The 14,817-nt window shown below is 42.5% G+C and overlaps 1 protein-coding gene across 1 annotated transcript in view; it reads right to left on the reverse strand.

The window, feature by feature from the left end:
* sox1a (SRY-box transcription factor 1a) overlaps window positions 1-14,817 on the reverse strand; it is an 83,201-nt gene that overhangs the window by 16,130 nt on the left and 52,254 nt on the right. The gene's annotated exons all lie outside the window — the stretch shown is intronic.

Below are 14,817 nucleotides of genomic sequence, written 5' to 3' on the forward strand. Positions count from 1 at the left end.
TAAACAAAAATAACTAAGATTTGTTAGCAGTGAGTGGGGTGCAGACTGTGATGACCATGAGTCAAACATCTCGACATATTTTTAAAGATTAGTTGCTAAATTTCGGAAATCCCTTTACCACAGCTTCAATATAACACAGCTTTTAAATTCGCATGCTTCAGGTAAAGTTTGGGTATAAATATTTCCACTTTTCTCTTAATGAATGCTTGAAAATCAGACAATTTCCTTCATTTTTAAGCGAGTTATTCTCAAACCTTTTGTGATTACTAGAAGTCCTGGGCCCCAACTATTTATATGTACTAAAATAACACAACAGTCAGCCAAAACCAATTCAATATCAGGCAAAAAAAATGTTGGTCTTGGAGGAGAAGCCCCTCGGGATGGATCGCCATATAATGACGTGAAATTGATGGGGCAAAGCGTCGTGATCGCCGTCTGCTGGCGGTGCATGAGCCTGTGTGTGTGTGTGTGTGTGTGTGAGTGAGTGAGTGAGTGAGTGAGTGAGTGAGTGAGTGAGTGAGTGAGTGAGTGAGTGAGTGAGTGAGTGAGAGAGAGAGAGAGAGAGAGTGAGAGAGTGAGTGAGTGAGTGAGTGAGTGTGTGTGTGTGTGTGTGTGTGTGTGTGTGTGTGTGTGTGTGTGTATAGCTGAGGATGAAAAGAAAGGCCACGTGTAATTTACTCTGCCATCTTCTCTGGAGTTTTTTTTTCTTCTACCTGGCTGATACATGTTTTAAAGTTTCTTATTTAACAGGTTACCCGTGCGTAAAAACTGACAGGGAAGTCTTGGACTCCGCGCATTTATAATCCAGATTTCACAGCTGACCTCCCCTGAAAAGCCCAATCAACCCTTAATTGAAAAGGAAAACGGAATACCACTTCCCGTGGCGAGACTAACGATTTAATCGTCCTTCGTTGTTTTTTATTTTTAATTGGAGCTTAGCTTGATATGGCGGTGTGTTCAGGGCCTGAGGGAGAGGGATCACTCGGACAGATCCATGCCTCCCTGGTAATGGGGTTAACGGGATATCAGACCGATGGTCAATAAGCGTCTCCTCTGGTCCATGTGGCTCAAGGCCCGAGAAGATGGCGATAGGATGATGGTGACACATGGAGAGTTACAGATTTGTCAGCGAGTGCCAGTGAAGCCATCACAAAAAAAAAATATTCCTAATAACAAATAATAATTACGATAAACTTATGATAAGGACATTGAATTAACACTGATTAAACTACCTCACATCACAGTAAACATTTTGAAAGTATTCAAAACATATTTCTATATTTAAAAAGTAAGGAGTACTATTTATTTACCAAATCAGTTAATTACAGTAATATAAACCAAAATACATTGGATGTTTTTCCAATAAAAAAATGAAACATCTGAATATTTTTTGATAAATATTAATATAGCCTGCTTAAATTAATGCAGTCTTCACAAACGATGCTGCACAATGTTCAAATCCGGGGGGATTATTTAAGGGGTATATATGTTTTAGGATCGATCGAGAATGATTAATTATTATTGTGATTATTTGTTCCTCTCATTGTGGAGTGGGTTTAGGCTTGTAGAGGATTAGCCTTCACAGTGACACTGGGACCCCGGTGGCCCCTGTTTACTCTCCCTGTCATCCCCCATCAGTCACTCCTCTTTTAACAAACCTCTTTTCAAAACCTGCTCGCTCCTTTGTGCGCGGCCTCTGCAACAGGATGTGCGCTCTGCGATGATGGTGCACAACTGGGGCCAGGGGTCAAAGCAGTTATACCCCAACCCCCCTAATGAATTTAAATAGACAAATAAAAAAGTGAAAAATAAAAAAGAGAAAAATTAGGTATAAATAGTCAAATCTAAAATGCACAGCATTTTATTGTGCGGTTTACTATGAGCCAACTTCTTCGCAAAGTAACACGCAGGCACAACGAAAGTGAAAGAGAGACCGATTGTATCTGGGTTCTCCCCTTTAATCTGTCATCTTTCCTCCTAAAGCTGTTAAGCCAGAACAACAATGTCCACGTGTCTCGTGGGGTGTGTGTGTGTGTGTGTGTGTGTGTGTGTGTGTGTGTGTGTGTGTGTGTGTGTGTGTGTGTGTGTGTGTGTGTGTGTGTGTGTGCAAAGCCAGCGGCGCGCGTAAAACTGGTGTTGGTTTTGGGAAAGAAAAATAAAAAAAAGTAATGATCACCTGACCTGGACAAAAACAGCAGTTTACACGGGAAGAGCAAGAGAAAAATAAATGTGTTACTGCTTCTATTTACAACAGGTGATGATCAGCCTCCACCTGCTCCCCCTCCTCCTAAAAGTAAAAACACCGAGATAATCACGTAACCGAGACGTGTAAGACAACTTGTGATAAACACTCCCAGAATGTACAGCATGCAGCTGATCATTCTCGTTAATCAGGCAAATAAAAAGGTGGAACCGATAACCTCTCACTCCCGAACACATCAGGAGCTGTTCGGAAAATCTAACGGAGAGCAACTGGTAGCACCGCGAGCCCAGAGCAGTGCGCAATGTGCAGCCAAGCCCCGGTGCGTCTCCCTTGTCCTAAAAATAAAACGACAGCCTGCAGCGAGAAACACATATTATCTGCTTTGAATTAAACACAGCAGAGCGCAGACGTTCCGAAATAAAGGGATTCCATAAATACAGATATTTAGTTCGCTTTACCCCTCCCGTTTTTCAGCATTAAATCCACTTTACGCAATTGAATATTTTACGCACAACAGGAAGGTTTCCTAATAAAGCATCCACAGGTTACATATTTATAAAAATGCCTTTTCTCTGAAGGGAATTATATGCAAACTTACGCATGTTCCCCTCGTTCCCTCTACTCCAGACCATGTGGGCAGATTTCATACTCCATACTCCTAAAGCCGTCCTAAACCCTGCAAAGCCTCATGTAAGACCGCTACTCCCACTACAATCTGGCCGCTCGAGTGCCAAGGCCATCCGTGCCCGGTGCCCAAACCCACCACACATACTGAGGGGCAGACACAAGAATAAATGACATTTATTATACACTCTAAAAAAGACAATTCCAAGTTATTGTTTCTCTCTGTGAAAGGGGCTTGCTTCTAACATAATGGAGCGTCTTTTGTGTGCCACAGAACAATACAAAACAAGTATTCTAATAAATAGCCACTTTTTTTTTTTGGCTCTCCAGGATGAATGGGGCTGGAGCGGCGGGTTCTGAAAGGCAGCTGTGCCGCATTGGGGGAGGAGGGGCGAGGAGTTGGGAGGAGCCCAGCACCCCCCTTCCTTACCTCCTCCTGGATACTGACTCCCATTACTGATCCTGGAACAGAAAAAGATGCAGGGAGAGAGGGGGGGGGGGGGGGGGGGAGGTATTGACTTTGGAGGCTGTTTTTTTACTCAGGACATACACTGTGTCCAACAATGTGATCCTCAAACCCTCAAATATTGCCTCATACTGTGAAGTCCACAGTATCCAATTAGATTCAGTTCCTATGAACCTGCACAGCTTGCAAGCATGTGGCTCTGACAGCTTCTAGGTGGAGAAACACACACGCGCACACACACACACACACACACACACACACACACATGCGCACACTCACAAACATATGTAATATAAGAAACAGCTGGGATCATTAAAGATTTCTTATTCACATATCGTCTTACATTTGGGAGATCGTAATATTGCATCAGAGTCTTTACTGGCATTACAGTATAAAGTGATGACATTATTGTTGTCATATTCACATTACTGATGATTATCTATCAAAAATGTCGTTCTGTTAATATTATGTGAAAGCACCAATAGACTAGTCTCGATATCAATATCAAGGTATTTTATCAGAAATATTGTGATATTTGATTTTCTCCTTATTGCCCAGGTCTAGTGGCAACTGTTTCCTTTGTTGATGTGTTAAATGTATAAAATGTCGTGAAATTGTGAAACATTTCTATTCTAGTTCCTTCAAGTGCTGAGGTAATGTCTTTAAATGTCTGTTTTGCCACTCGATAACCAAAAGACATTCAGATTATTTTGATATAAAGCATAGAAAAGAAGGACATCCATATTTGAGGGACTGAAAACAACATATCTTGCCATAAAAAATTCCTTTGTCGATTTTCTGATCATAAAAAGTTGTCCGGTATTTCTCTGTCGCTGCTTATCCAGTTGACTAATCCTCGCCACTCTCTCAGGTCTGTTCAATCTACTCGTTCCCACCTCACAGATGTATTTTTCTCATTTTACCCTCACATGTCTGCTTGTTTTGCAAACAGCAGCAGAGCCTGGCACGGCGGCTCCGTCCCTGTTAATGAATCACACTGCAACAGGCCTCCTGGCTCCAGACGCCCTGACGGAGCTGATGTAGCTGGCAGGACTCGGAGCTGCTTCACACACCCATCTGCTAACTGCTGGAGCCAAGGTGAAAACAGTGTGCGTCCTATAAAAGTAAGACCTTCTATTGTTTAGTAACAAGGGGTGGAAACAAATCTTGGTGATGCTTTTCTACAGAACATTCATTGCTGTATAATGACTTGATGAGGTAAACTGGACACACCGTGGGCCTGCCATCCACAGATATATAATTTAACATGGAGCATCTTATTTATTTTTCTCGAATTCTATAACACTACTTTGGTTCAACATTTCAGAATAGCCCTTCTGCTTTTTCTTGACTTCAGTCGAAAAGATGATGGTGAAACAACCTTTTCATACACTTTCGGCCCAGAAAAAAAAAACCTCGCTGCACATTGAAACCACGTCTACGTCCTGTCATGTATACTCATTCACCAGAGATTACTTTGTCACTTTGCGCAGATGTACTGCATCAAATAAGTAGCACACAAACCACGCAAGCAGGAGATTGACACAAAGTGGTAAAGCTTAGTGAAAGGCAACGTTGAAAGGGGGAGGAAATAGGGAAGAAAGCGAGAGGGAGCGAGGGAGAGAGGAGGTCAGGTTCAGGCCTACAAGCGCTGAGGGAAGAGTGAGCCAATCGGCTAAAAGCAGAGGTCTTAGCTCGGTTCATATGGTCACTCTCCAACACACACATCCCCACAACAGGATACGCAAACACCTCAGAAACATCGGGAGGCAACAACACACACATCTTAGAAGTCAAAGGTTTTATATGCATGTTATCTTAACTCCTTTAAAAGTCTCTCTTTAACGTTATTCAAATAGTTTGTGCAGGTGAATCACTGCTGAAACTATACACACTTGAATAGAAAGAATGAAAGTATTTTTATAACGTAATAGAAGAAAAGACTATTATACACAAAAGGAACATGGAACATTTTCCTTAGTTCACTACAGAAGAACATTATGTAAAATACCTCCAATGTACCATGGCACTAATTGAATGTAAAACATAATAAAGCTATGGATAAAATAAGAATGTAAGACGTTAAAATAAATTAGATCTAGTGTTGAGAATATTCAGACTTGATATATGTAGGATTTACTAATGTATGTTAAAATCGACCGTGTCCTTGTTGAGTTTCAGAGCAGGGTGGTAACAGCAAACCGAAAAACTAAAAAGTGACAGCATAACATGCCATTCAAATCTGGGGCAGTCTTGTCTACAAGCAATTTGTTCTTTTGTTGCTCCATGTGCTCTATTTATATCATCTTCTTCTCTTGGTAGAAATGTAAGAGAAGGGCTTGATGGAGTGGTGAGTCAGAGACAGGATGACATGAACAAGTGAGAAAGAAAAAGAGAAGAGGGAGAGAGACACCAGGGAGGCCAATGTCAATCCCACGGCAAACAGCAGTGGATAATCATGGGCTTTAGGAAAACACTGTGTCCATAATGCTATTACCCAGGATTACCTACTCCAGCAGAGCAGGCGAGCCTCTCTTCACAATGTGCCCCAGACCTTTCAGATAATCATCTTATCACAGATAACAAACCCCGAAGAAACATCCCATTATTCGAGAAGTAGAAAAAAAACTCCACGGCGTGTTCGGATGAAGACATATTGTAAGCCTAAATTATTCGAGTGGAAAAATATCAGATTTTGAAATTAGCACACCAGTCCCTTCCCCACTTTCTTTCATTCCCTCACTGTCTCTTCCTCCCAGGGAGCTTTCTCCTTTTCCCGCAGGGCAATTAGAGACAAGATTGTATGCACTGTTCAGCTTATCAATTAGCCATAACACCATCCGCTCTGATTGGTCTGTAATGAACGTAATGGTTTTAACAGTCGAGAGTTGCAACTCTTAGAGGTGCTGTGCTAATGGTGTCGCCACGGCGATGGAGTCACGGTAACAGCTCTGCGGAAAAGCAGTAAGGAGGAGGAGGGGGGGGGGCAAGTCAGCTCTCCCTAACACATCTCTAATTAGAGCTCACAGTCAGTCATTACTGATGTAATAGGGTGTAACACTAATGGCTATCAGGCAAGCCCCCACAAACAACAGGGGGGGTTCTTGTAAGGTGAGAGGAGAAGAACATTTATGGAGGAGGAGGAGGAGGAGGAGGAGGGAGAAAAAAATAGATTATGGTGAGGAGACGAAATGGAAAGTTGGGGGTGTGCGGCGAGGTCAAGGAGTGAGGAGAGTGATTAGGGGAGAGTGCGCATGGCTGCATGGAAGGCTTTTAAGTACAGTATAGTCAGACAAGGCCAGCGCCCATTAATGGGAAAATCTTTCTTTGATGACGGCGAAATGCATCATGTTGACAAGATATCGAGACTGACAAGAGAAAAAATAACTATAAGAATAAAGCAGCGGCAGGCAGAAAGAGAGCCGAGGAGAGTGTAAGGGAGGAAGAGAGATGCTTAGTTAACCACTCTGGACCTTTAGACCTTGTTAGCAAAGATGCACTCTGCAGCCCATTCAGCTGCTGATGCATGTTTTTACACTTTTTGACACCAAATTGCAGTGGGTGTAGCAAAGCAGAGCGCCACAGGTAACGATAAGGAGGGAGGATGACAGGAAACCCATGTTAGGAGAAATGAAAAGTGAGCCGTGTAAAGAGAGCTATACAAAAATATGATATAAGTTACAATGCCATCATCCTTAAAGTTATAGCGATACATATAAAGTACATAAAGGTGGGGTAGGTTATTTCGAGAGAAACCAGCTCGAGAGTGCTAGAATTTGAAAATACACAACCGGAGAAAATCTGCCACTTCCTTACAGAGCCCCTCCTCCAACACACACGAACACGCACATGACCAATGAGGGCACGAGATAAGTTTGTGCACAGATGGACGGCTGACAGGCAGGTAGGCCATCCAGTTACTTTAGCCGGGCCGGCTCAGATGATTGGTCGTGCTTTTTACAGTACTACGGCTTCCACAGATTATTTTTTTTTATGGATTTGTTGTCAAAGCACTTTAGATATTCATTGCTATCGGGATGTTAAGAGCATTCCATGGAATATAACACCAAGTGTATCTCGAGCCGGTTTCTCAAACTTACCTACCCCACCTTTAAATTGATGTGATGCATTCAGTTGTGTAAAATGCCACCAACATCCCTCCCCATTCAGATGATTTATTCAAGAATACCGTTTGAAAGTCCTTAAAAATAATAACATTTTTATTAAATAACTGAACACAACTGTACAAGCTATACTTTCAAATGTTTCGGGAGCATTTCCCTGAATGCTAAACTGCCAATTACAACAAAACTCGGTTCGACAGTCGCTACCTCAAAGGTATATCAATATTAGCTACACTGTAAAATGGTTGACTGTAAAATTACAGTAAATTACTGGCTACTAGTTGCATGGATTTCACAGTAATTGACTGTCAATATTTCACAGTAATTTACTGTAGATATTTTACAATAAATTACTAATAACTAATAACTAAATACTGTGACTTTACAGTTGCCATGCCCATGGAATTACTGTGATATAGCAGTACAGAGCTGTGGTATTATGGTACCTTGATGTACATCAATTACAGTATACCTCTATTTTCACACTATTACTGTAGAAGTAATGCACAGTGGCCAGTAATTTACTGTAAATATAAAAATGTAAATAATACGATAATATATTGTAAATCTGACTAGTTCACTGGGATTTTACCATAACTACACAATTCAATCAGCTCAATCAACAAAGAAAAACAAAGAAAATGCCCATTTTAACTTTGTAATACTCCATTGAAGTGCAAAGTACATTTCACAGTGTCTTGGAAATGTTGTTACGGCCCCAACCTCTACTCCGCGGTAGTGGCTTGTTCTGAGACCCGCAACATGAAAGAATGCACACAATAACCGGTACTTGGTAACGAGCATTTATTGATAATCAGCCGTTTGCTCACACAAGCGAAACGGGAAACAAAAAGAGGTCTGGAGGACTGGCCAAAAGGAACAAACAGAAGGAGGGAACCCGAGCCAGCCACACCACGGGCCGTAGGACTCAGAACTCCCCCCTAACCAGAAATCAATTATAAACCCTATGGGAAACAAAATAAAGCCGCGAAAACTGGACTACCAGGTCCTCCAGGCTAAACATAAACACATCTGCAAAAATATGGCCTACAGCTCAAAATGGCAAAGAGGTATTCTAAGGAGAGTGTCTCCCGGCATTAGGATAGGCGAGATATCCTTCTCCTCTGCAGCTTCTCTTTATATATACACGGCTGAGTGGAATTTGGAACATCTGGGCGGAGCCAGGGGCAGACCAGGTGCACCTGCAGCAGGGAGACGGAAAGAAAACAAGGAGGGGAGCACGTAACATGTCTACAGACATCCACTCAAAGTCAACAATTTTTCTGAAGAATGTGCTGATATGGGGGTTTCGAGCCCGTCTCAGGATTAATGCCCAGGAAGCACCTGAAAACAATAAGCCAAGACAACCATTTCAATTTTACATAGATGTATATGTTGCATCGTTTATTTGAAGGCACATGCAGTGGTGCCCCTTTCAATTTAAGTAAAACCTGCACCAAAGAAAGAAATTAGTATTTAAAGCCAAGCAAGAGCGATGAAAGCAAGAAAATCACTTAATTTGTTGTGTTATCACAGAGGATGGTCTGAATACAGTATTTTACTGTGAAATAATACAGTAACATGTTGTGATCCTGGTAATCATTTATCCTGTACATTCACAGTAATTAACTGTGCCTGCATTGATTTCACTGTGAAATTCAAAATTACAGTATTATATTGTGAACATTACAGGTAAAGACTGTAAAGTGGTAAAACAGTAATTTATTGTAAAATATTACAGCTAAATATTGTGAAATCATGGTAATATTTTACAGTGTATGGCAACTCATCACTGCCTTGGTTTTAGGGGAAGAAGTTATTCTAGTAGTTTTAAACAAAATAAAGGGCTTTTAATCACATCACAAAGTGGTGTTAATATCTGGAGATTATCCTACTGAACAAAATGTGTTAAGATTCATAAACGTGTGCTGGCCACAGCTTATTTTCTGGAATATACTGAAATCCAATGGGTAATCATTGTCGAGGGACCGCTTGCGATGCTAACTTTCGGGTCGGTCATCACTGCACCTCTCTATTGTTAGACCAATTGGTTGTCTTTTATAGTTTGGTTCTTTACATCATAAAGGCTGTGTGCTGGAGTATTAAGGCACGGACACACCAGGCCGATTATCGGCGTCGGGGGGCGTCAGGCCGACGATGAGCGTCGACACGCCCTACTCAGATTGGTGTGTCCCGCACCGTCGGGTCTTTTCAACCGTGCCGACGCCCATGTTGAATCGGCGGGCATTCGGCCAAAGGCAGTCGGCAAAATAAATCACTCTGATTGGCTGTTCAGCTAGCGAATCGGTGCATGAGAAGCTAAACGGAAGTGAGGGACCCAAACAAACTATTAAGAAGGCAAATCTGAGATTTCATTTAACTCCAGCTCTCGACACAGGGTCGGGAAAGCCCCGTGAGCTTCTCGTTGTAGAGTGAAAATGGAACGCACACGCTATTTGTTGTTTGTTTGTATCACGCAGTCTGTTCTTCTTCTCTCGGTTATCACACAGTCTGTCTTCCGGTTGTTGCCTCTTTTGAATGACGAATACACACTACCGCCGCCTGCTGGTAAGGAGAGTTATTGCCACTCACGCATGCGCAGTTCGTACGTGCTTCTTGGCCGTCGGCTGAAGTCTTTGCAGTGTGTTCCAGTGCGACACATGGCCAAGACGCAGAGACGCGAGGCGACGCAACAGTCGGGGTCCGTCTGTGTCAGTTCTTTGTTGTCAGATTGGTGTGTCCGGGCCTTTAAACTAAAGTCATGATGAAAGAATGTTAAACTTTATAAACATGACCTTATAAGATGTTTCCTGCATGTTACCGCACATGACCTCTACACAACGTGTAAACTCACTGGGGTTGTTAGTTTATGTGAACCATGCACGTGTTCTGCCCACACAGTAACCTCAGTGTGATTAATAACATCACATTGTGCATGTGAGGGCGAAGGTCTCTAGTACGTAAACAAACGGAGAATGAGCTACACATATACATTTATCAAATATAATAGTTAAAAAGGATTAAGTACTTAGTTACTATTCCACTAAGGGTTAAGAGTTGGACCTTGGAGGAACATTGTGAGCTGTTACCTATTGTGTAGCTTTAGTACCACAATGGTAGCAGCTTGGCCTTTGAGGGAGCTGCAGGACTCCTAAAGGCAGCCTTGAAAGTGTGTATGAGTGTGTGTGTTTGAAACTGAAGGGGGGCTCCTCAGTTGCCTAACTATAGTCCCTCACCCAGAATTTGAAATAAGGTCATCGTCCCCGGGAGGCCCCAAGTCAAAGCGTCCCTTCTTCACTTGCCCTTTAACTCTCCTCATCGCCTCCTTTTCTTAATTTAACTCTTAACCTGGGTGCCATGATTCCCTCTTTCTTTTAAACCCTATGTTTCCTTGCATCTATTCTTTGTTTTGACCAAACAAGCATATTCCTGTGCTTTGTTTCACAGTAGACAAAGTAAAAGAGGACCCATGGACACCAAAGACGAATCACAATGACTCAGCAGCCTCTTCAGTTTTGCTTCTATTAAACATTGTCCTTGACCTCAACAGTCAGTTGTAACTCGTGTTTGTTTGTGTTTTTGTTTTTGTCGTGGCCTCTACAAAAAAAGAAGCTTCCATTAATGCTTCTGGTCCTTAAAACAGTAATTTGATTTTGGATTAGCAAAACAATAAAATAGAAATGGCATCATTAGTAGATAAGGCAGGTAATAAGTGTATTAAAGGTCTGTGTGTGTGTGTGTGTGGCAGTGTGTGTGTGTGTCTGTGGCAGTGTATGTGTGTGTGAGAGAGTTTGTGTGTGTGTGTGGCAGCATAATAACACGCATATCCAATAGGACGCAGAGTGAGCAGCACAATAACACGCAATTCTTATGCTAATCAAGGAGGCCATTAATGTTTACATTCAAAATCAGGCCTTCCAAAGAAATACATTTGCTCCCTGCTAAACTGGGATAATTAGTTCCCTCTTAAACCCATATTCCATTAACTCAGGTGAATCCATCTGAGTTTCATCAAATTTCTGCTTCGTTTTGCATGATAATGCAATTTAAAAGCAAATGACATATTCAGCCTACTCAGGGAGGGAGAGCACATATGAGAAAATAATATATGTGAGTAAAAAAGGCTTTTGGTTCCATTTTACATGTATCGGTAAATATTTAAAAGCGTTTCCCATAATTCAGCTCGACTGATTTATGCATAAATTGAACTGTAAACAGCTTATTAGAGATTAGCGACTGATGTATTAAATGCTCCCTGCTGGGTTTCAGCAGACTTTGTATATATGACACCTAATATCACAAAATGACGCAGTAAGACAGTATGTGCATTTCTTCATTTGAGAGAAGGGGGATGTATCTACTGAGAAACCTTCAGCACTGAAATACCCTTTGCGGAGTGACGTACCTGTGTTTTGGTGTTTTAACATAAGAAGGAGAGGAACATGGGATGACAATCATTCTCATAAATGCATGTGCAGGCAAATGCATGCACACATAAAGCAGTGCATGGACGTCTGTGCACTTTCCCCCAGGAAGAGTTCAGAACCAATCAGAATTCAGAGCCGTCCAACTTAGCCGCCGCAGAACACAAAAGCCCAAACAGAAAACTTGGCTTGGGTTAGCCAGTGTTCCCATGGTGTGGTGGCAAATGTGAGTGAGTGCAAGAGTGTGTATTGTGTGCATGTGTGGCACAGAGTGTCATTTTACTCACAAAAACCTCACAATTATCAAAATGCACCTAATTTCCCTCCTCCTATTTTACCCTTTTATGCAATATCTGTTTTCATATGTTTCTTTGTAACACAGACATTTACTGGGTTGAAAACACTTATGATTTATATGTAGGTTGGTAGCTTCACACACACACACACACACACACACACACACACACACACACACACACACACACACACACACACACACACACACACACACACACACACACACACCACACACACACACACACACACACACACACACACACACACACACACACACACACACACACACACACACACACACACACACACACACACACACACACACACACACACACACACACACACAGTGTAATGGATAGGAGCTGGCTGAGGGCGTCTGTCAGGGGCGACTGTTCTAATCAGAGCAGTGGGGAGAGAGATAAAGGAGAAAATAATGAGTGTGGCATCAGGCCTTTCATAGCGCAACAAAAGGCCACAGGATCAGATAGACAGACACAATGTGGAGAGGAGAGGAAGAGAGGGAGAGAGAAGAGAGGGAGAGAGGAGAGAGGGAGGGAAGGGAGGAGGCAGAGCGAGGAGAGAGGGATGGAACAGGTTTGCTAATAAGCCTTCTTGCACTGTAGGTGATGTCGGCAACAGTAGGCGACATTATGAAAGCTTATGTCTGGCGAAGGATGCCATCGAGTGGGGCGGATGGAAGTTTCTATGACAACATCAATCATTTCTGCAGAGAGAAAGTCCTTCAGCGGGAACTGATTATAAATGCGTTTTTCTTCCCGTACACATCCTTCCATTTTCCGTCTCAAAATACTTTGTCGGCCTCGTGCCCTCTTTCCTCCCGCTGATTAGTGCTGCTTCATTTGCTGTGTGTGTGATCATTTCCAGTCATCCTTTGATTATTAATGCTTAATTTACCCAGATTAGACTCCTTTGATTATTAATGCCTAATTTAGCCTGATGACTCCAATCATTAGATGGTGCCCAAACTGAAAGCAAACAACCTCAGTGTGCCTCCAATGTACCGATACAGCCTCTTGTACAGATAATGATACTGTTCAGAGGAGCCAGCGGGCCTGTGAGTGTTAAGTCACTGCCCACGTTTTTACCCAAACTCCCATCAAACTTTAAAGAGAAAAAGAAATACTAATTACAAACTGCAAGCTAGGAGAAATGAGGAGGCAGACTCAGAACACAAAATCCTATTCAGAGACTTAATGAGCTTGTCGAAGCTGAATAATTGATTTCTAATTCTAGCCTGCAGCTGTTGACCCAACCAGGGAGTGTTTTCAATGGAGCTGAAATATGTTGCGCTCTGACTTGGCACCGTTGGCTTTCAGCTCGCAGAACAGCTACCAATTACCCCCAAGTCTACCTCACACTTAAAGGTTTTATTTTGAAACTTTTCACATTGACTTAACTTCCGTGCACAAACAAACAAAAAACCGTGCTCTCGCTTTGAAATTCATCTCAGGTGATTCCCTCGACAACTTAATCCTCCTTCAGATCTTGTCTAATATGTTGGAATGGACACGATTCAAGGCTGTTTTTGAGCTGTGAAAGCCCAGCGAGGTGAACTCTCCCAGCGTATAAAGCTTCGGGAACCCGCGGTCCATATCAGATTGTAGGTGTTTTATGTTTCGTTCATTTGCTGCGGAGTGATTCTTTGTTGCCCTGTGTGGACGATCATATCCTGGGGGCTCTGGGGCAGCAGCAGCAGCACAGAGCACCCTGTGTGTGAACCACAGCCGCCCAGCGTCCCTGTAAGATGACCTCACGGAAAATAGGCCTAATTATTGCCGTGACAGCCCATGCTATCATATTCTGCCAGATCAGTCACTACATAGTAGAAAGGAGGAGGAGGAGGGGGAAAAATTAACAGAAATATATACCATCGTGCCACCAAACCCCCCCTAAACTGAGCCTATTTATTTTTAATACCCTAATCAGCAGGTCCCAACGGGGGCTTGGCTCTCACTCACCCGCACAGACAGACACAGGTGAGTACAGGTAAGGCAGCAGGGGAGAGGGGGGGAGGAGCATGGGGGAGGCTGGATGAAGCTGGTTTGATGAGAGAGGCGGTGGCATTAACTGTAGTTTAGATCAAGAGATACAAACTTAGCTCATGGCGCATCCTCCGGCTAAAATGACTGCATCGTCTGAAAAGTTGTTTACACACAACCTCGGTTTCAGGGAAATGTAAACAACTTTTTTCCCTTTTAGTGTTGCACTGAATGAAGGAGTTTCTGTCTATCTTCAATTGTCTCCTTAAATAATCATTCTACAGATTGTTGCTGTCTTGCTAATAACCAAAGAAGGTGCACTATTGGGTGTAAGCTCTTTTGATCTATGGGACATATTTATAACTTCGCCCTAGGAGGTCATGTTTTCGGTTTGGTTGGTCAGTTTGTTTGACAGCAGGATAAAAAAAAAAAAAGAGCTAGATTGATTTTTATGAAACTTGGCCAAAGGATGTTCAAGGAAGAATCCATAACATTCTGGAGCGGATCCACTAATTGTTTTTCTATTTGAGAGAAGCCACCTTGGCAGAGGTCTGCGCTCTCCAGGTGCCCTTCAAGTTTGTAATTGATTGTGTTTAATGTATTTAGGGGGGTCGCTAATGTAGTGTTACACAGACACAATTATGTCAGGTACAGCATAAATATCGTCACATGCTACGGT

This window comes from Pseudochaenichthys georgianus, chromosome 21 (assembly GCF_902827115.2).
Source record: "Pseudochaenichthys georgianus chromosome 21, fPseGeo1.2, whole genome shotgun sequence".
NCBI classification, from domain to species: domain Eukaryota; kingdom Metazoa; phylum Chordata; class Actinopteri; order Perciformes; family Channichthyidae; genus Pseudochaenichthys; species Pseudochaenichthys georgianus.